Source organism: Tursiops truncatus, chromosome 3, assembly GCF_011762595.2.
Source record: "Tursiops truncatus isolate mTurTru1 chromosome 3, mTurTru1.mat.Y, whole genome shotgun sequence".
Classification (NCBI taxonomy): domain Eukaryota; kingdom Metazoa; phylum Chordata; class Mammalia; order Artiodactyla; family Delphinidae; genus Tursiops; species Tursiops truncatus.
In genome coordinates, this window is record NC_047036.1 from 129,563,174 (window position 1) to 129,577,013 (window position 13,840).

Genomic DNA, 13,840 nt, shown 5'->3' on the forward strand with positions numbered 1-13,840 from the left:
CCCCCAGCCACCTGCCGAGTCTGTGAAGACAGGCAAACAGATCCTGAGTTTTTACCCACAAGCCCAATGAGAACCAGGCCTAATCAGGGGAAGAAGCCCTTGCCACCAATGCTGGCGATGGTGGGGTCTGGCTTTGTTGAATCCTGCCCTGCATGATTGTTCCAGGGAGTGAAAGAAGCTAGAAACTACTGAGGGCCTCTGGGCAGCTCGGTCTGCAGTTGGAGACAGTAAAAATATCAGTAATTGCCAAGAGTTGGGTGGGGGAGAATAAATGGGTGGAGTGCAGGGGATTCTTAGGGCAGTGAAACTATCCTTTTGATACTGTAATAGTGGATACATGTCATTATATGTTTGTCAAAACCCATAGAATGTACAACACCAAGAGTGAACCCTGAGGTAAACTATGGACTATAGTTAGTAACCATGTATCAATATTGGCTCATCAAATGTACCACACCAAAGCAAGATGCTAATAATAGGCGAAACTGTTGGGGGAGGGACAAAGATAATGGGGCATATGGGAACTCTCTATACTTGGCACTCCCATTTTTCTATAAGCCTAAAACTACTCAAAAAAGTAAAGTCTATTAAAAGTAGTAATAAAAGAGGGGGGAAATGCAGACCACTTCAGTTTCGATCTGGGTTAGGCACTTAAAAACTGGGAGATCTTAGGCAGGTTGTTTAATTCCCAGCCTCAGTTTACATGAGGCTGTTAATACCCACCTCACAGGGCTGTTGTGAAAGACGAATTAATGCACGAAGTGCCTAGCATAGTTCCTGGCATCACGTAGTAAGCACACAAAAAGTGTTAGGCTTGGAGATTGGGCAGTAGAGGTGTTGCTTGTTTTCTGTAAACACTCAAGAAGCCTTGGAAATTTCATATGCTGGGAAGCTGCTGCTCAGAATTCCCCTTCAGTAGTCTTCAAATGGCAGCTCCCTACAGAATGGATTGTCATACAGAGAAGTTAGAGGGAGGAAGATAAGTTAGGACATTATTCCAAAAGGACGTGGCAGTGGAGGTGGAAGAGAGGTAGTGATAGTGGAGGTGTTGATCAACGGTGGACATGGAAAGGGGCTTTGGGAGGGGAACAGGGTGCCTTGTACGAAGACTGGAAGTGTGAGTGTGGAGGCAGCCCGCACTGGAATCTTCAACTGGTGAAAGAACTGGCTGGATTCCTGAGATTGTTTACCTCTTCCTCTCTGGCTGAAGGCAGTCCTCCTGTCTGACGGCTGTCAAAGAATCTTACATAATCTCCTTGCTCTAAAGCAGAAAGAGGATTTTTACGTAGAAATTTACCTGCCAGTTGCACTGCTGCCTTGACATTTTAAGTGGTACCTGCCCTTCTGTGTCGGACATTTCCCGCAAATGAGAAAGTGACAAGCTTCCCTAATGGGCATTCAGCGTTCAACCCAGTGAGAACCCTGCTAGGGATGGGGAAATGTGGTGCCTGCAGAGACAACGGGAGCACCAGCAGCAAACGTATTCTGAGCAATTATCTTGGTGCCCTCCCACCCAGTCTCCCATGCTCGGCCAAGCAAAGGCTTCAGGAGGAGGGCTGAGTGGATGGGCGCCTCCTCCCCGCCTCCTGCTGAGCCACCAGAGCAAAATACAGCAGGCAAATAGAACTGCCTTGCAATCGGCATGGCCAAGCTTCAGGGAACACAAATGCTGGCCTCTTAGATTTAAAAATAGATGAAAAAACATATTGGCATCAGACTCTCATAGGAGAGAGAACCGTAAAGGTCATGGCGACCCATCTCGCCGTCCTGTGATTGAATCCCCTCTGTGACTTTGTTGCTGTGGACTTCCCTGGCTATGACTCAAGCTTACATCCAATGATAGGGGGCCGACCCCTGAACCAAGGCTACCTGGCCCATTGGAGGATTTAGAGCCGATCCACTAATTTACCTGGAGAATTCAAAACCCAGATGAGAAATTTTGCTTGCCCTAAGTCACCCGGTGAGCTGGAGGCTGACCTTCCTGGGTCTTCTAGAATGCAGTCTTTTTTTCTCCCCCCCGACCAGGGATCGAACCCTTGCCCCCTACAGTGGAAGTGCCGCGCCTTAACCGCTGGACCGTCAGGGAAGTCCCCTAGAATGCAGTCTTGAGCACGTTCACTAGGCCTAACATAGTAGCTAAAAGGTGGGTTATGAGGTCAAAACTCAGCCTCTGCCCTGGGTCAAGTCATTTTTCTTTTCAAGTTCCAGTTTTCTTGACTAAAATATCAGGGCAATAATAGTACCTAACTTACTGGGTTGTTGTAAGGATTAAGTGATAAAATTGATACTGAGTACTTGGCCTGGCATCTAGCAAGTATACAGCACTAATAGCTGCTAAATATAATTAATACTGATTCTTCTTATGTTTACCTACAATTCCAGTTGAACGTTAGAAAGTCATATTTACCATCCTGACTCTTTACTGCTCATCATTTGGTTCCATTTGGACCCCAGCATCTCAGAGAGTCAAGATGGCTGTGAACTTCCAAGAAGACATGCTGTCAGGAAACAGCCCAGGATAGACAGGGGCGTCCCCTCTTTACCAATCTTTGCAGCCCTGCACCCCACCCCGCAACCACTCATCTCTTTGAGATTGAGATCTGTGCACATTGCAATCTTTGAGATCTCCTCTGAGATTTCCATAAGAATACCAGTTATCAACACCTCGGATAGTGTACAAGTGATTCCGCATCTCTAGATATCAGGGAGGTGTCAGTTCTTTGACACAATGCCAGCGTGGCTAAGATATTTGGGAGCCAAAGGTTTCCCCCCTACCCCCGAGACCAAATTCTAAGGGAAATTGTACTGACAAGGGAATAAAACAAACAAACCAAGAATTAAACCTCCCAGATATATAGCTTTCATTCTCCTCTTTCCACAGAAAACCCACTGCTTATTAAAAGTTTGAGATGGAAAAACAAAGTTGGTAGCCATTTCAAAGAAAGTGATTGGAACAAGGTAGGCACATTTCGTGGGACAGGCTGATCTGCCGGCTCCATCTCTGTGGCACTGTTACAATTACAGCTATTCTTGTGGATGCAATTCATTATGGACCCATTATTCCCAAGAAGCAGAGAAGAGCAAAAATCAAAGATTTATCATCTGGCTGTGGTACATAGAAGACAGCAGGCTGCCTGCTGGGCACATGCCGGGTGGCAATCAAAAACAGAGATCAGGGACAAATATACACTCCACTGAGCTCCTGCATCCACCCAGATGAAATGATACCATTTGCAACAAGGAAAGAAGGCTGTTGGCCTTCTGGGCAATTTCCAATCAGCTGGCCAACAGAGGAGAAGCTGCTGCTTGCAGAGAGAGGGGGATACTACCCTCACTCCCAGAGCTCAGAGGAAGGAGGACCATTACCAGTGCGGAGCTCCCACTCTGGGCCAGCGCTGTGCTAGACATCTTACATGTGTGGGAGAGGTACCATTAAACCTTATTTAGCAGAGGACAAACCTGAGGCTGAGAGAGGTCCTTTAGGACTCTTTCGGTGACAGAAACCCAACTATGACCAGCTTAAATAAGAAAGAGAAGATATTGGCTCAAGTAAGTAAAAGGTCTAGGGGTAAGTTGGTCTTCAAGTTCAGCTGGATAGAGGGGCTCAAAGATGACACTGTCCATCTCCTGCCTTGGCTTTTCCTTTCCCTCTGTGTTGCCGTCACCCCAGATAGGATTTTCCTCTTGGTTGCAAGATGGAGGCTACAAACTCCTGGCTTCATTCTTCTAGTCTGGCAATGTCAATAGAGAAAGAACTTCTCTTCCTTAACAGTTCTAGTAAAAGTTCCAGAAATGACACCCACTGGTCTGTCATGGGTCACGTGCCCGTCTCTAATGCAAACCCTGTGGTCACTGTAGGTCAAGTCTGTCCGACTTGAAGTTACTGTTCTTGACTATGTGCAAAAATCTTTAGGAACCTCCGTTCTTGCCAGGAGATGAAATAAAGTTTTTTTGGAGAAGGTAGCATTTGAGGAATGCATCAGTCAGAAATTTGGGGCTGTAAATGACAGAGATCCCACTCATACTGGCTTAAACAGAAGTAGAGGATTTTTTTTTTTTTTTCTGGCTTATGTAACCAAAAAAAAAAAAAAAACCAGGGAGAGATGGAACTGTAGGCACAGGCTGATCCAGGGACCCGTGTCGGCAGGACTCACTCTCCGTCTCTTGGTCCTTCTCTTTTCTGTGGGAGCTGTGTGAGCACTCGAGGCTGACTTTCTCCTGGCTTAGCCACCCTGCTGGAAAAAGAGCATTATTGTTTCAGGAATTTCAACAGAAATCCCAGATCTGAGTCTTATTAGACCATTGGAGCCATGTGCCCATCCTGGTGGCCAGAGATACACTGATTGACAGTCCTGCAGTCAGAGGAGCAGGTAGACTAACTTCACCAGAAGCATCTAACTTAGAATGAAGGAGGATGTTTATCACTATAAAAGCAGGTCGCTAGCACCAACAGAAGGGGTAAGAGATTAGACTGATAAGACCCATTGATGGCTGCATTAGGTATCTATTGTGTTTAAGAAACCACCTGAAGAGTGTTACTTAAAACAACGACTATTTATTTAGTACAGGATTTTGTGGTTGGCAGTTTGGGCTCACTTATGCATCTGTGAACAGACACACGGTCTGCTTGGGGCTGACCGGTCTAGGGCCCTTGGTTGAGCCATCATTTCTGATTCACAAGGTCTCTCGGCTTCCAGCAGGCTAGCCCCGGCTCATTCACACAGAAGCAGAAGGCTTCCAAGAGAAACAAAATGAGTACAAGCACTTTTCAGGCCTTTGCTTGCATCCCATTTGGTAATATCCCATTGGCCAAAACTAATCACATGGATGAACCCAGAGTCAGAACGGGAGGGCACGCAGGGTTATAGGTGAGGGGACGTGGATTCAAGGAGGGGAAGAATTTGTGGCCTTTTTTGCAGTCTGGCCATTTCAAACAGCATCAGAATAGTCTCTGCCACATAACAGACACACCAAGCAAATAACCTCTTGTCTAATAAGTGACGTGATTAGGATGAGGAAAGAACAAGGAAGGCCTTCAGGCAGAGGAAATAGCATCAGCAAAGGCCCAGAGATAGTAAATAGGGGTTCATTTGCAGTGAGCATGTATGCTGTGGTTAAAACATGGAATAGAGGAAGGAGTGGCCCTTATGGGCCATATCAGGGTAAGCCGCCTTGGGTGCTGAGTTTAGAGTTTGGACTCTATTCTGTATGTTTGGGGCACTTGTTGAAGGTGTTGGAGCAGTGACATGATTCATCTAGCAAGTCCAAAGCAGGGTTTTGAAGGGTAGCTGTAGGTGGGGGACTCCTCTGGCAGACAAAATCCTGGGGAAGGAGGAGGAACAGTGACATCCTTGAAGTCACAGAAGCAGAGCAGCTGCAGCGTCCACTGTTCTCCAGTGGGTACCACAACTGAGTTTCGAGCTCATTTCGCCTTGGCATATCCCAGATAGTGAGCTTCCTCCTGCCTCCCTCAGGCTGTGAGAACTTGGAGACGCTCTGTATCCTGAGTGCCAGACAAACACGGGTTGCTTCCCATATCACCTTGTATGCAGCCACCCCCAATACCTGGGATCAACTGCCTGTTGATCCTCCCACCCCAGATGTTTCTTGGTGGGTTTTTAGTGCACTAGAGCCTCCTTGGGAGTGAGATTTCAGCTCTAAGTTCCCAGCTACTGCTCCGTTCTGAAATCCAAACTTCCAATCACAGCTAACTTGTTCCTGTCTTTGCCAGCCCCTCCCACGTGATGCCGGCAAATACCAAAGACCTGAGACCCAAATAAGCATGGAGTTTCTGTGCAGAGCCTCCCCAAGCCCAGTCACAAGCGCAGCAGGCTTTGAATCTGGCTGTGATGGATTGTTACTGTCTCCTGATTTGCCTAAACATGCGTCTCGCCTCTCAGTGCTTTGCAGTGTGGACTTTTTGTTTGTTTGCGTGTTTTAGCAAACGAAATAAATGTTGGAAAACAAACCCACAGGCCATGTGGTTGTCTTTTGAGAAATAATAAGCCTCACGTTCCTATACCCAAATGATATCCCATAGCAATCCTCCCAGCAGCATTGCAGATTAACCATGGCATGGGCTGCGTCCACAGACCCCAGCTCACTGAGGCTGGACGTGGCTCCTGCAGCTTTCAGGGGCAGGATTGGGAAACTGCAGGCGTCTGGGTTGCTGCCGTGGCTCATTCATACCCAGTTTCCACCTGATGGTGTCCTCTGGGAAGGAAGGCAAGAATCACAGCATACAGTGTAAGGCCTCGTTCTAACCACTGTGTATATTTTAACTCATTCAGTCTTCCCAAGCCCCCTTTGAAGAAACTGAGGCACAGAGAGGCTTGAGGATCTGCTAAAATTCACACAGCTTTGATGATAACGCTTTCTTCATAACTACATATTCAAATTTAAACAAAACTGAAGCTAAAAATAAATAAGTGAATTTTTTTACTTTTAATAAAATGAGTTTATGCAAATGGAAAATTTGAATATCTTTTACTAGAAAGAGCAGGAGAAAGCTCAAGCATGACCTTTGCATTAGCCCTTCAAGACCCCACCCACCGGCCTCCCCTCTCTACCACTGCAGAAGTGTAGATTCCCTACTTTGGGGACCCCCAGAGGTCACCCACACCTATTCCTATCACATCCCTTCTAAGGTAAATAACACTCATAACTGTTCATGTTTCTTTCTTTCTCAGAAGACGTGAGCTCATCAGCATTTAGTACAGCACCCGGCACATAGCAGATACTCAACACTTGGTTGAAGACCAAGACTTAGAAGGGTCCCTAGTCTAGCCAGAACTCATAATTGCAAGTGACTATGAGTAAGTCATTGCCTGGTCTGTGCCTCCATTTTTCCATAAGGAAAATTTTAGACAGCAGGTACTACTGATGAATTTCGAGTGGTGGTAAACTCAGAGACATTATATCTATGGAATCCTGAGCTCAGAAGCCAAAGACGGAGAAGAGCATGTGTGCTAGGCTGCACGTGGGAACCAGACTGCCTGGCGCCCCCACGCATCACTGGTTCTGCGTCTGGAAGTGAAGGCCCTCCCTCAGTGCTCATGCTGTGGGTCTGTGGCTGCCACCTGTGGCAGGGAGGTGTGATTGAGTTAGCAGTGGCGCTCCTCTGAATCACTGCATCATCCAAAGGCTGCCAGGTGACAGCTGGCATCTTTGGCTGCCACAGTGGACCAGGCAGTGTGTGCTGCTCCAGGCTCCCAGCTGTCTCTCTTAGGGAAGGACTGGTGAGGATTGCCTTCCTCCTGCTGGGTGTATTGGCTGGTAACACTGGGCAGGTGGGTCGGGGGTCATCAATGACACTGCCTTAAAGAAGGTCATATCCCCAACGTGGGAGCTGGGGGTTAGGGTGGGCGAGGCATTCACCTAGATTCCTGACATCCTCATCTGAGGTCTTCTGCTGCCCGGTGCCTTCTGGGTAACCTCCAAACAACTGATTTTAAGTCCTAGTTCCTTCCTCTGCTACGTGGGGCATGGTATCTGATTTCTCTGAGCCATGGGTTCCTCACTGGAAAAAGGAGAGGAGGGGTGAGAGAAATAAGAATAGGTACGTGGCAAGGTTGTTATAAGATTCCAAGATAAAATATGTCACCTCCATACTCTAGCTAAACACCTGGACTCCTGTCCCTTTGCAGTCACTGGCCCTGATAACCCATCTAAAAAGTGCCCTCAATCCTTCCCTGTCACTCAATCCTGTTCTGTTTTCTCTGTTGCACTTACCACAGTCTGTTTAATTAAGCTCTTATTTAATTATTTGCTTGTAAAATATGTACTTTTAAATATTTGTTTAGAATATTAAGTTAATTAATTGTTCAGTTGTGTGGTCCTTCCTGCCTGGAACACAAGTCCCATGAGGGCACAGGCTTCCCCAGTCTTGGTCACTGCTGTTTTCCCAGCACTTTAGGCAATGCCTGGCGTCTAGTGGGCATTTTAAAAATAAAATTTCAATAAATGAATGCTGAATGAATGAATTGTAACTCATTTCATAAGCTCTAAAATGCTCCTTAGAAGTTATGGATTATTATTACTCTTAAGGTCAGACCAAGAGCTGCAAATGAAACATATCCATGAGTTCGGGTGTTTAAGAAACAAGCTAGAAGAGTCTACCAAGAAGATTCCTGGGGTACAATGCCAAGCGCACCCCAACTAAAGTGCACAGAGATGGCCCTCGCCAGAGTTATCATCATTTTCATCGTGGTCACCATTTATTGAAAGCTCGCTGTCTACTTGGCACTGCATTAAGAGGAGGAAAAACTATGGTAAGAAAAAATATTGACTTGCTCTTTAGATCATCTATACGTTTGTACACACTTACACACATGTTTGAAGTTGAGTTCCTTGGGAGTAGTGCAGACTGAACAAAGCAGTGGTATACGGAGATGCCAGCAGCCAGGTAACACATGCATATTCTCAGTTAATCCTCAGTGTTGTAACTTCTCTGTATCAGTCAGCTACGGCCACAACCATGGTAGTTTGTGCATAACAAACTACCCCTCAAAACCCAACGGTTTATATTAAAGAGCATTTCATGCTCTAGTTTCTGAGTCTACAGGCCAGTTTGGGAGGGGCTCAGCTTCAAGCCATAGGTAGTCTCCAGGCTGTTGATGGTCTCTAGTCTGTTCCACCTGTGTCCTCATTTTCCTTAGACAAGACACTATAATGTTCGTGTTCTTTCCATGGTAGGTCATAGATGCAAGAACGAAGCCAAACCTTGGAAGCACATTTATGGCCTCTGCTCACACCAAGTCCTTATCGTTCCGTTGGCCCAAGCAAGTTATATGGCGAAGCCCAACATCCATAAGGTAAGAAAATATATTCCTGTGCACATGTGTGCCCTGCAAGGTCACATGGAAGACCGAGGGTGTGAAGAATCAAGAACAACAATCCCATCTACTACAGCCCAACTTTACCCCATGGTGAAGCCGAGGCTTCAAACAGTTAAGCTATTTGTCTAAAGTCACAAGTGTGTGTGGAATGCATCTGGGTTTTCGACCCAGCTATGTCTGACACCAAAGCTTGTGTGTTTAATATGCTGAACTCTGCTAAATGCAAGGTGAGCCAAGCCCCACAGGGAAGAGGGTCCTGGAGTTCAGCCTCAGAGGCTTCTCCTCCACCCAGCACAGTGTAAGAGCACCCAAGTTAACCAGAGATCACCTGTCTGGTCAAGGTCATGCCATGGGTCAGTGTCAAGGAGACCCTGGAACCCTTTTTTCCTGCTCTTTGCACCATTCTCCCTGGGTAGAATCATGTGCTCTTGGCTTTAAAATGTTACCTAGAGGGTAATATTTTAAAATATTACCTAGAGGGTAATATTTCTCTCTGAGAAATGTTACCAGAGGCTTTTGAAGCAGGCCCAGGAGACTCAGAGGTGACAAATAGTTCCCTTTTCACTTCCTGGAAATTTCTCCTAAATGTGCTTACTCTGCCAACCGTACCTGCAAAAGGAAGAGGCGAAGTTTACACCCAGTTGTTACCATGCAACCCATCCAGACACCAGCACGCCCGGGCAACTCTGGCTGCTTTTGCAATGGAATCAAAGTGGGGGGAAAATAATCAGCAGGGGAGCAAACTCTTGTTTAAATGCAAATACCTTTGAGAGGAAGCAACTGAGGGAAAGGAGATTATGAAAACCCCAGTTAAGAACACAGAGTTGGGACGAAGGCTGATAAACCATGGCAGTCCCCCAGCGGGATTGTCCCTGCTCCATCTCCCGTCAAAGTGGGACACTCGTTTCCAGAAGCGATTTGCCAATGGTACACATCCCAGTCACCCCTAACAAGACTCTTAGAATGGAGCGGAGCGGACTTCCCGCTGGGCAGAGAGCCTGTCAGAGCCGAGGGATGCTGATGGAGGGCTGAGCTGGTTTGCACTAGAATTTAAAGTGAAGGAAACGAAGGTTGAGAACTGGGGCCCAAGAGGGAGGTTTCAGAAGGCAATGTGGGTACATCTATCAGGCTCCCCAGAGAGGAGGATGCCTCAGGGGATGTGGATGGTGGGGAGGGCGTCTGGAAGCTCAATCAGAGGCAGCAATGCTTTAGAGCTTTCTAATAGGAATTATAGTAGATTTTCATTTGCTAATCTTGTTTTTATTAAAAATAAAACTATCCATTTTTAGCTTAAAATGTGCTGAAGCTCAAGGATTTAACCACAAATGAGATTATATTTTATAATTATATTGCATCAAGGATTATTTTGTCCTGTAACCTTTTAAAAAGATACATTCCAACTAAAACTCATTTTGTAGCTGATCTCAGGGAAAGTGGGCAGAGGCGGGAGGCATGGAGTGAGGGGAACAGCTGCGAACACTCGGAACCACCCCTGCCCCGATCTGAGCCACTGTTGGACTGTGGGTGTTACGCAGGCACATAGGTAGAGGTTCTGTGCATCATCTCAAAACACAGTTATCTGTAAGCACTGCAGGAAAAGACATGGGAGAAAAGCAAGGATTGTGGCTCCAGGGCAGCTCACCATCCAGGCTGTGAGTTTCTAGAAGGATTCCTGTGACTTGGCAAAAGGGCACCAAACTAAGTGTCAAAAGACCTGAGTTAGAGTCCCATCTTTAACATAATAAAGCCGTGCAACATTGGGCAAGTCATTTCACTTTTCTTAGCCTTGGCCTCAGTTTCCATACCTGTAAAACTGGGTGGTTGAGAGTGCTTGAGAGTGCTAAATAAGATGACCGGGGTTTTCCCCATCCTTCATTGAGCACTTAATGGTTACAAACTGAGGTTACCAACTGAAAAACTGTGGGCCACATCCTGGCAGCAGCCATGTCTTATTTGCATGTTTAAAAAAATAAATGTGAGCCAGTATTTTAAGATTAGGCAATCTCACATAAAAATCCAGATTTCTGGTTTCTCTTGAAAAAGAAAAAAATCAGATCTGGCAACACTGAGACCTACAGTGTTACAGTCAGCTGCAGTAAACTGACGCATTTGGCCTCAATCCCCACTGCTCCACGTGTCCCTAATCTCAGGACCAAGCGTCATTTGCCCATTTATCAGAGAAACTATGTGTTATCTTACTATATGATAGAAATTTGGAAAGCACTGTGTATTTATTCCTCACAATGACTCTAAGCAGCAGGCATTCTCTTTGCTCCTATTTTATAGATAAGGAAACTGAGACTTCTTGCTTTTCTGCCTAAATAGAACTATCCATGCTTCATGTTGATTGGCACTTGCTCAAGGCCACACAGGTTGTAAGTGATAGAGACCAGATTTGATTCCAGACTGCCTGCCTGAAAGCCCATGCTTATAACTACTTTGCTACCCTGCTGGTCTAGAAAAGACACCCTTAAACATGGTAACTTTATTCAGATCACAACACTGAGGTTCAGGGAGATGGTAGCCCACCTGAGTTTCTTTTTCCAACTCTCACCTGTTGCTAGAGATAACTGACCTGCACAAGGATCAAAGCCATGAATGAAAAAGACAGAGAAAATGAGAGCTGAAGGGGCCCAAGGAGATGATTCAGTCGGAGGTCTGCATTTTAAGAAGGGGAAACAGACCCTTGGAAAGGTTAAGTGCCTTGCTTGTGGTCACATATTGCTTAGAAATATCAATGCTAGGACTAGATTAGGAAAATGAAGTGAGGAAATTATTTAGCTTGCCAGATGTATTTTAGGCTCCCAAACTCACTTAGGTTGCAAATGTGTGGATTTTCCAGTACAAATGTGTTGAGAGGCAGTGAGAATCACTGGGGAGTTGCCTCCATTTTCCCCTTTGTTCTTGATAGGAATCGTCCCCAGAATCTTACCAAAGCAATAATGTAGCCTTTTGGAGACATAGAGTGTCAGAAGAACAAATGTCATCATCTACAGCAATCATTTCATTTTACAGGTGAGAAAACCAAGACCCATAGGTGAGGGGACTTGTCCAAGACTGTTGGCACAGAGCTAGACAGGAACCATTCCCTGCCTCGCGTTCCGAGCTACATCACTTGGTGCTGGTTGTGCCGTTAGATTCTCACCTGCTCGGCTTGAGTTTCATCTTGGGAAGCATTTTAATGATGTTGTTCAGAGGCTCTGCACCTCATTCCTCAGGGGCTCATGATGGTCTAAAAAATGCTCACAGCTGGATTAATAAGAGGAGCAGCACCTCTGAGTTCCTTCACTTCGGCAGGAGGGAAGGAAACGCAGCTGTTTCCCTCTCCACATCCCAGATGCTCCCAGGGAGGTGAAGATGGTCCTCACTTTCCTTTGCTTTCCCGCCTGACCAGAATTATGTGCTGGGCATCTAGATGCCTCCCCCTCAAGCAGCCTTCCCTTACTCCCCACTGGAGTCAGCCTTCCCTCCTCTGAGCCCTGTCGGCGGAGAAGCTATGGCACACTTGCAGACTAGATATTGCTGATCCCCTCAGCGATGTTAGAAGCTGCTTGAAGGCAAGGACCAAAGCTGATTCATTTCTGTCCCCGGCTCCCAGCAGCGGTGCACCTTGCCCAGTCATAAAACCAGTTGCTGCCATTTATTCCAGGATTGCAATAGACCAAGTTCTGGGCTAAGCACTTTATCCTAAAATGGCATATTTTATCTCAGTGAATCCTCGAAGCCACTCTGCAAGGAAGGTATCTCTATACACATTTTATGGATTAGGACACTGAAAGTCAACCAGTTTACAGACTTTATTACAGCATTAATAAATTCAAAACTCCCCATTATGTGTTGCTCTCCTTCCCTCACCCTTCACCGTCTACACTCCTCCAAAGTCCTCAAACTTACCCAGCTTCCTTCTGCCTCAGGGCTTCATCTGAACAGATTCCTTTGTCTCCATTATGCCCCCATTTTCCACCCAGTGCAGCCTCTCCTAACCCTTAAACTAGTTCATGCCCTCTTGGAATTTGCTCTCATAGCTTCCCTGACTTTTGGTTCATGGCATTTGCCACATTTTGTAATTCAATATATTGTGGGATTATGCCGTTCCCTTCTGTCTCCTCCATCAGTATAAGCTCCTTGGGGACAGGCCCCATATCCGTTTTGCTTGTCATTTTGTCCCCAGTGCCTGGTTAAGTGCCCAGCATAAAGTAGGCGCCCAGTAAACATTTATTGAAGGAATGACCATCTGACTTTAAAGCATATGCCCTAGTTACCATGCAAAGCAGAAAAAGTAGATGCTCACTAATGACTGTATCAATGAGAGAAGAGATGGAGGAGATGATCAGCCACAAGGTGCCAGCTAGGAAAGATCAAATACTCGGCTAGTAGAGAATATGAAGACCCAACAGGCGGCTGGTTCACTTTCAGCAAAGTAGGCTTCCTGTATGGCAATCATGAAAATGATTTGCTCTCCCACTTTCTCTTTTCAGTAACTGCTGGGAGCCCACGACTAGAACAGCCGTCAACTGCAAATGAAGGAACAGCTCAGCTCATGTCAGAACGGAGTCTTGAAGGGCGTCTCTATTACTTCCTCCAAGCACTTCACACCCAGCCTCCTGGAAGGGCTGCTCCATCAGCCCAGCCCCTGAAATCACGTGGGTGATCTTTTTTTTTTCTTTTTTTCCAAATTGTGTTTTCAAACTTTCGCTTAAAGGAAGATGACGGGTGGGAGTGTATGACCTGAAGTGACAGGAAAATCAATAGCAGGCTTTCAGAGTCATTCTGGATAAAAGGCCCAGGGGTCACATGATAGAAAGGAAGGGGAAGGGAGGGACAGTGGGGAATCCGCTGCAGGCCTCCCAGGTCTTCTCAGAAGGTGTGCTCCCTTTGCCCTGGGGGTGGGAAGAAATCGGCACACACAGATGAAAGGGGTGGCTAGATAGAGCCCCAAGCCTAAAGCTTATGTATTGAGTCCTAGAACGTGGAGGCTGGGAGGCGCCTGTGAAATGGATCAC

The 13,840-nt window shown here is 46.3% G+C and overlaps 1 protein-coding gene across 2 annotated transcripts in view; it reads left to right on the forward strand.

Moving 5' to 3' along the window:
* LOC109548204 (microfibril-associated glycoprotein 3) overlaps window positions 1–13,840 on the forward strand; it is a 124,641-nt gene that overhangs the window by 53,018 nt on the left and 57,783 nt on the right. For both annotated transcript variants that reach the window (XR_012330928.1, XR_002174249.3), the window contains exons 4-6: window positions 8,047–8,270; window positions 8,695–8,813; window positions 13,316–13,480. The gene's annotated coding sequence lies outside the window, so the exon portion shown is untranslated. The remainder of the gene's footprint in view (window positions 1–8,046; window positions 8,271–8,694; window positions 8,814–13,315; window positions 13,481–13,840) is intronic.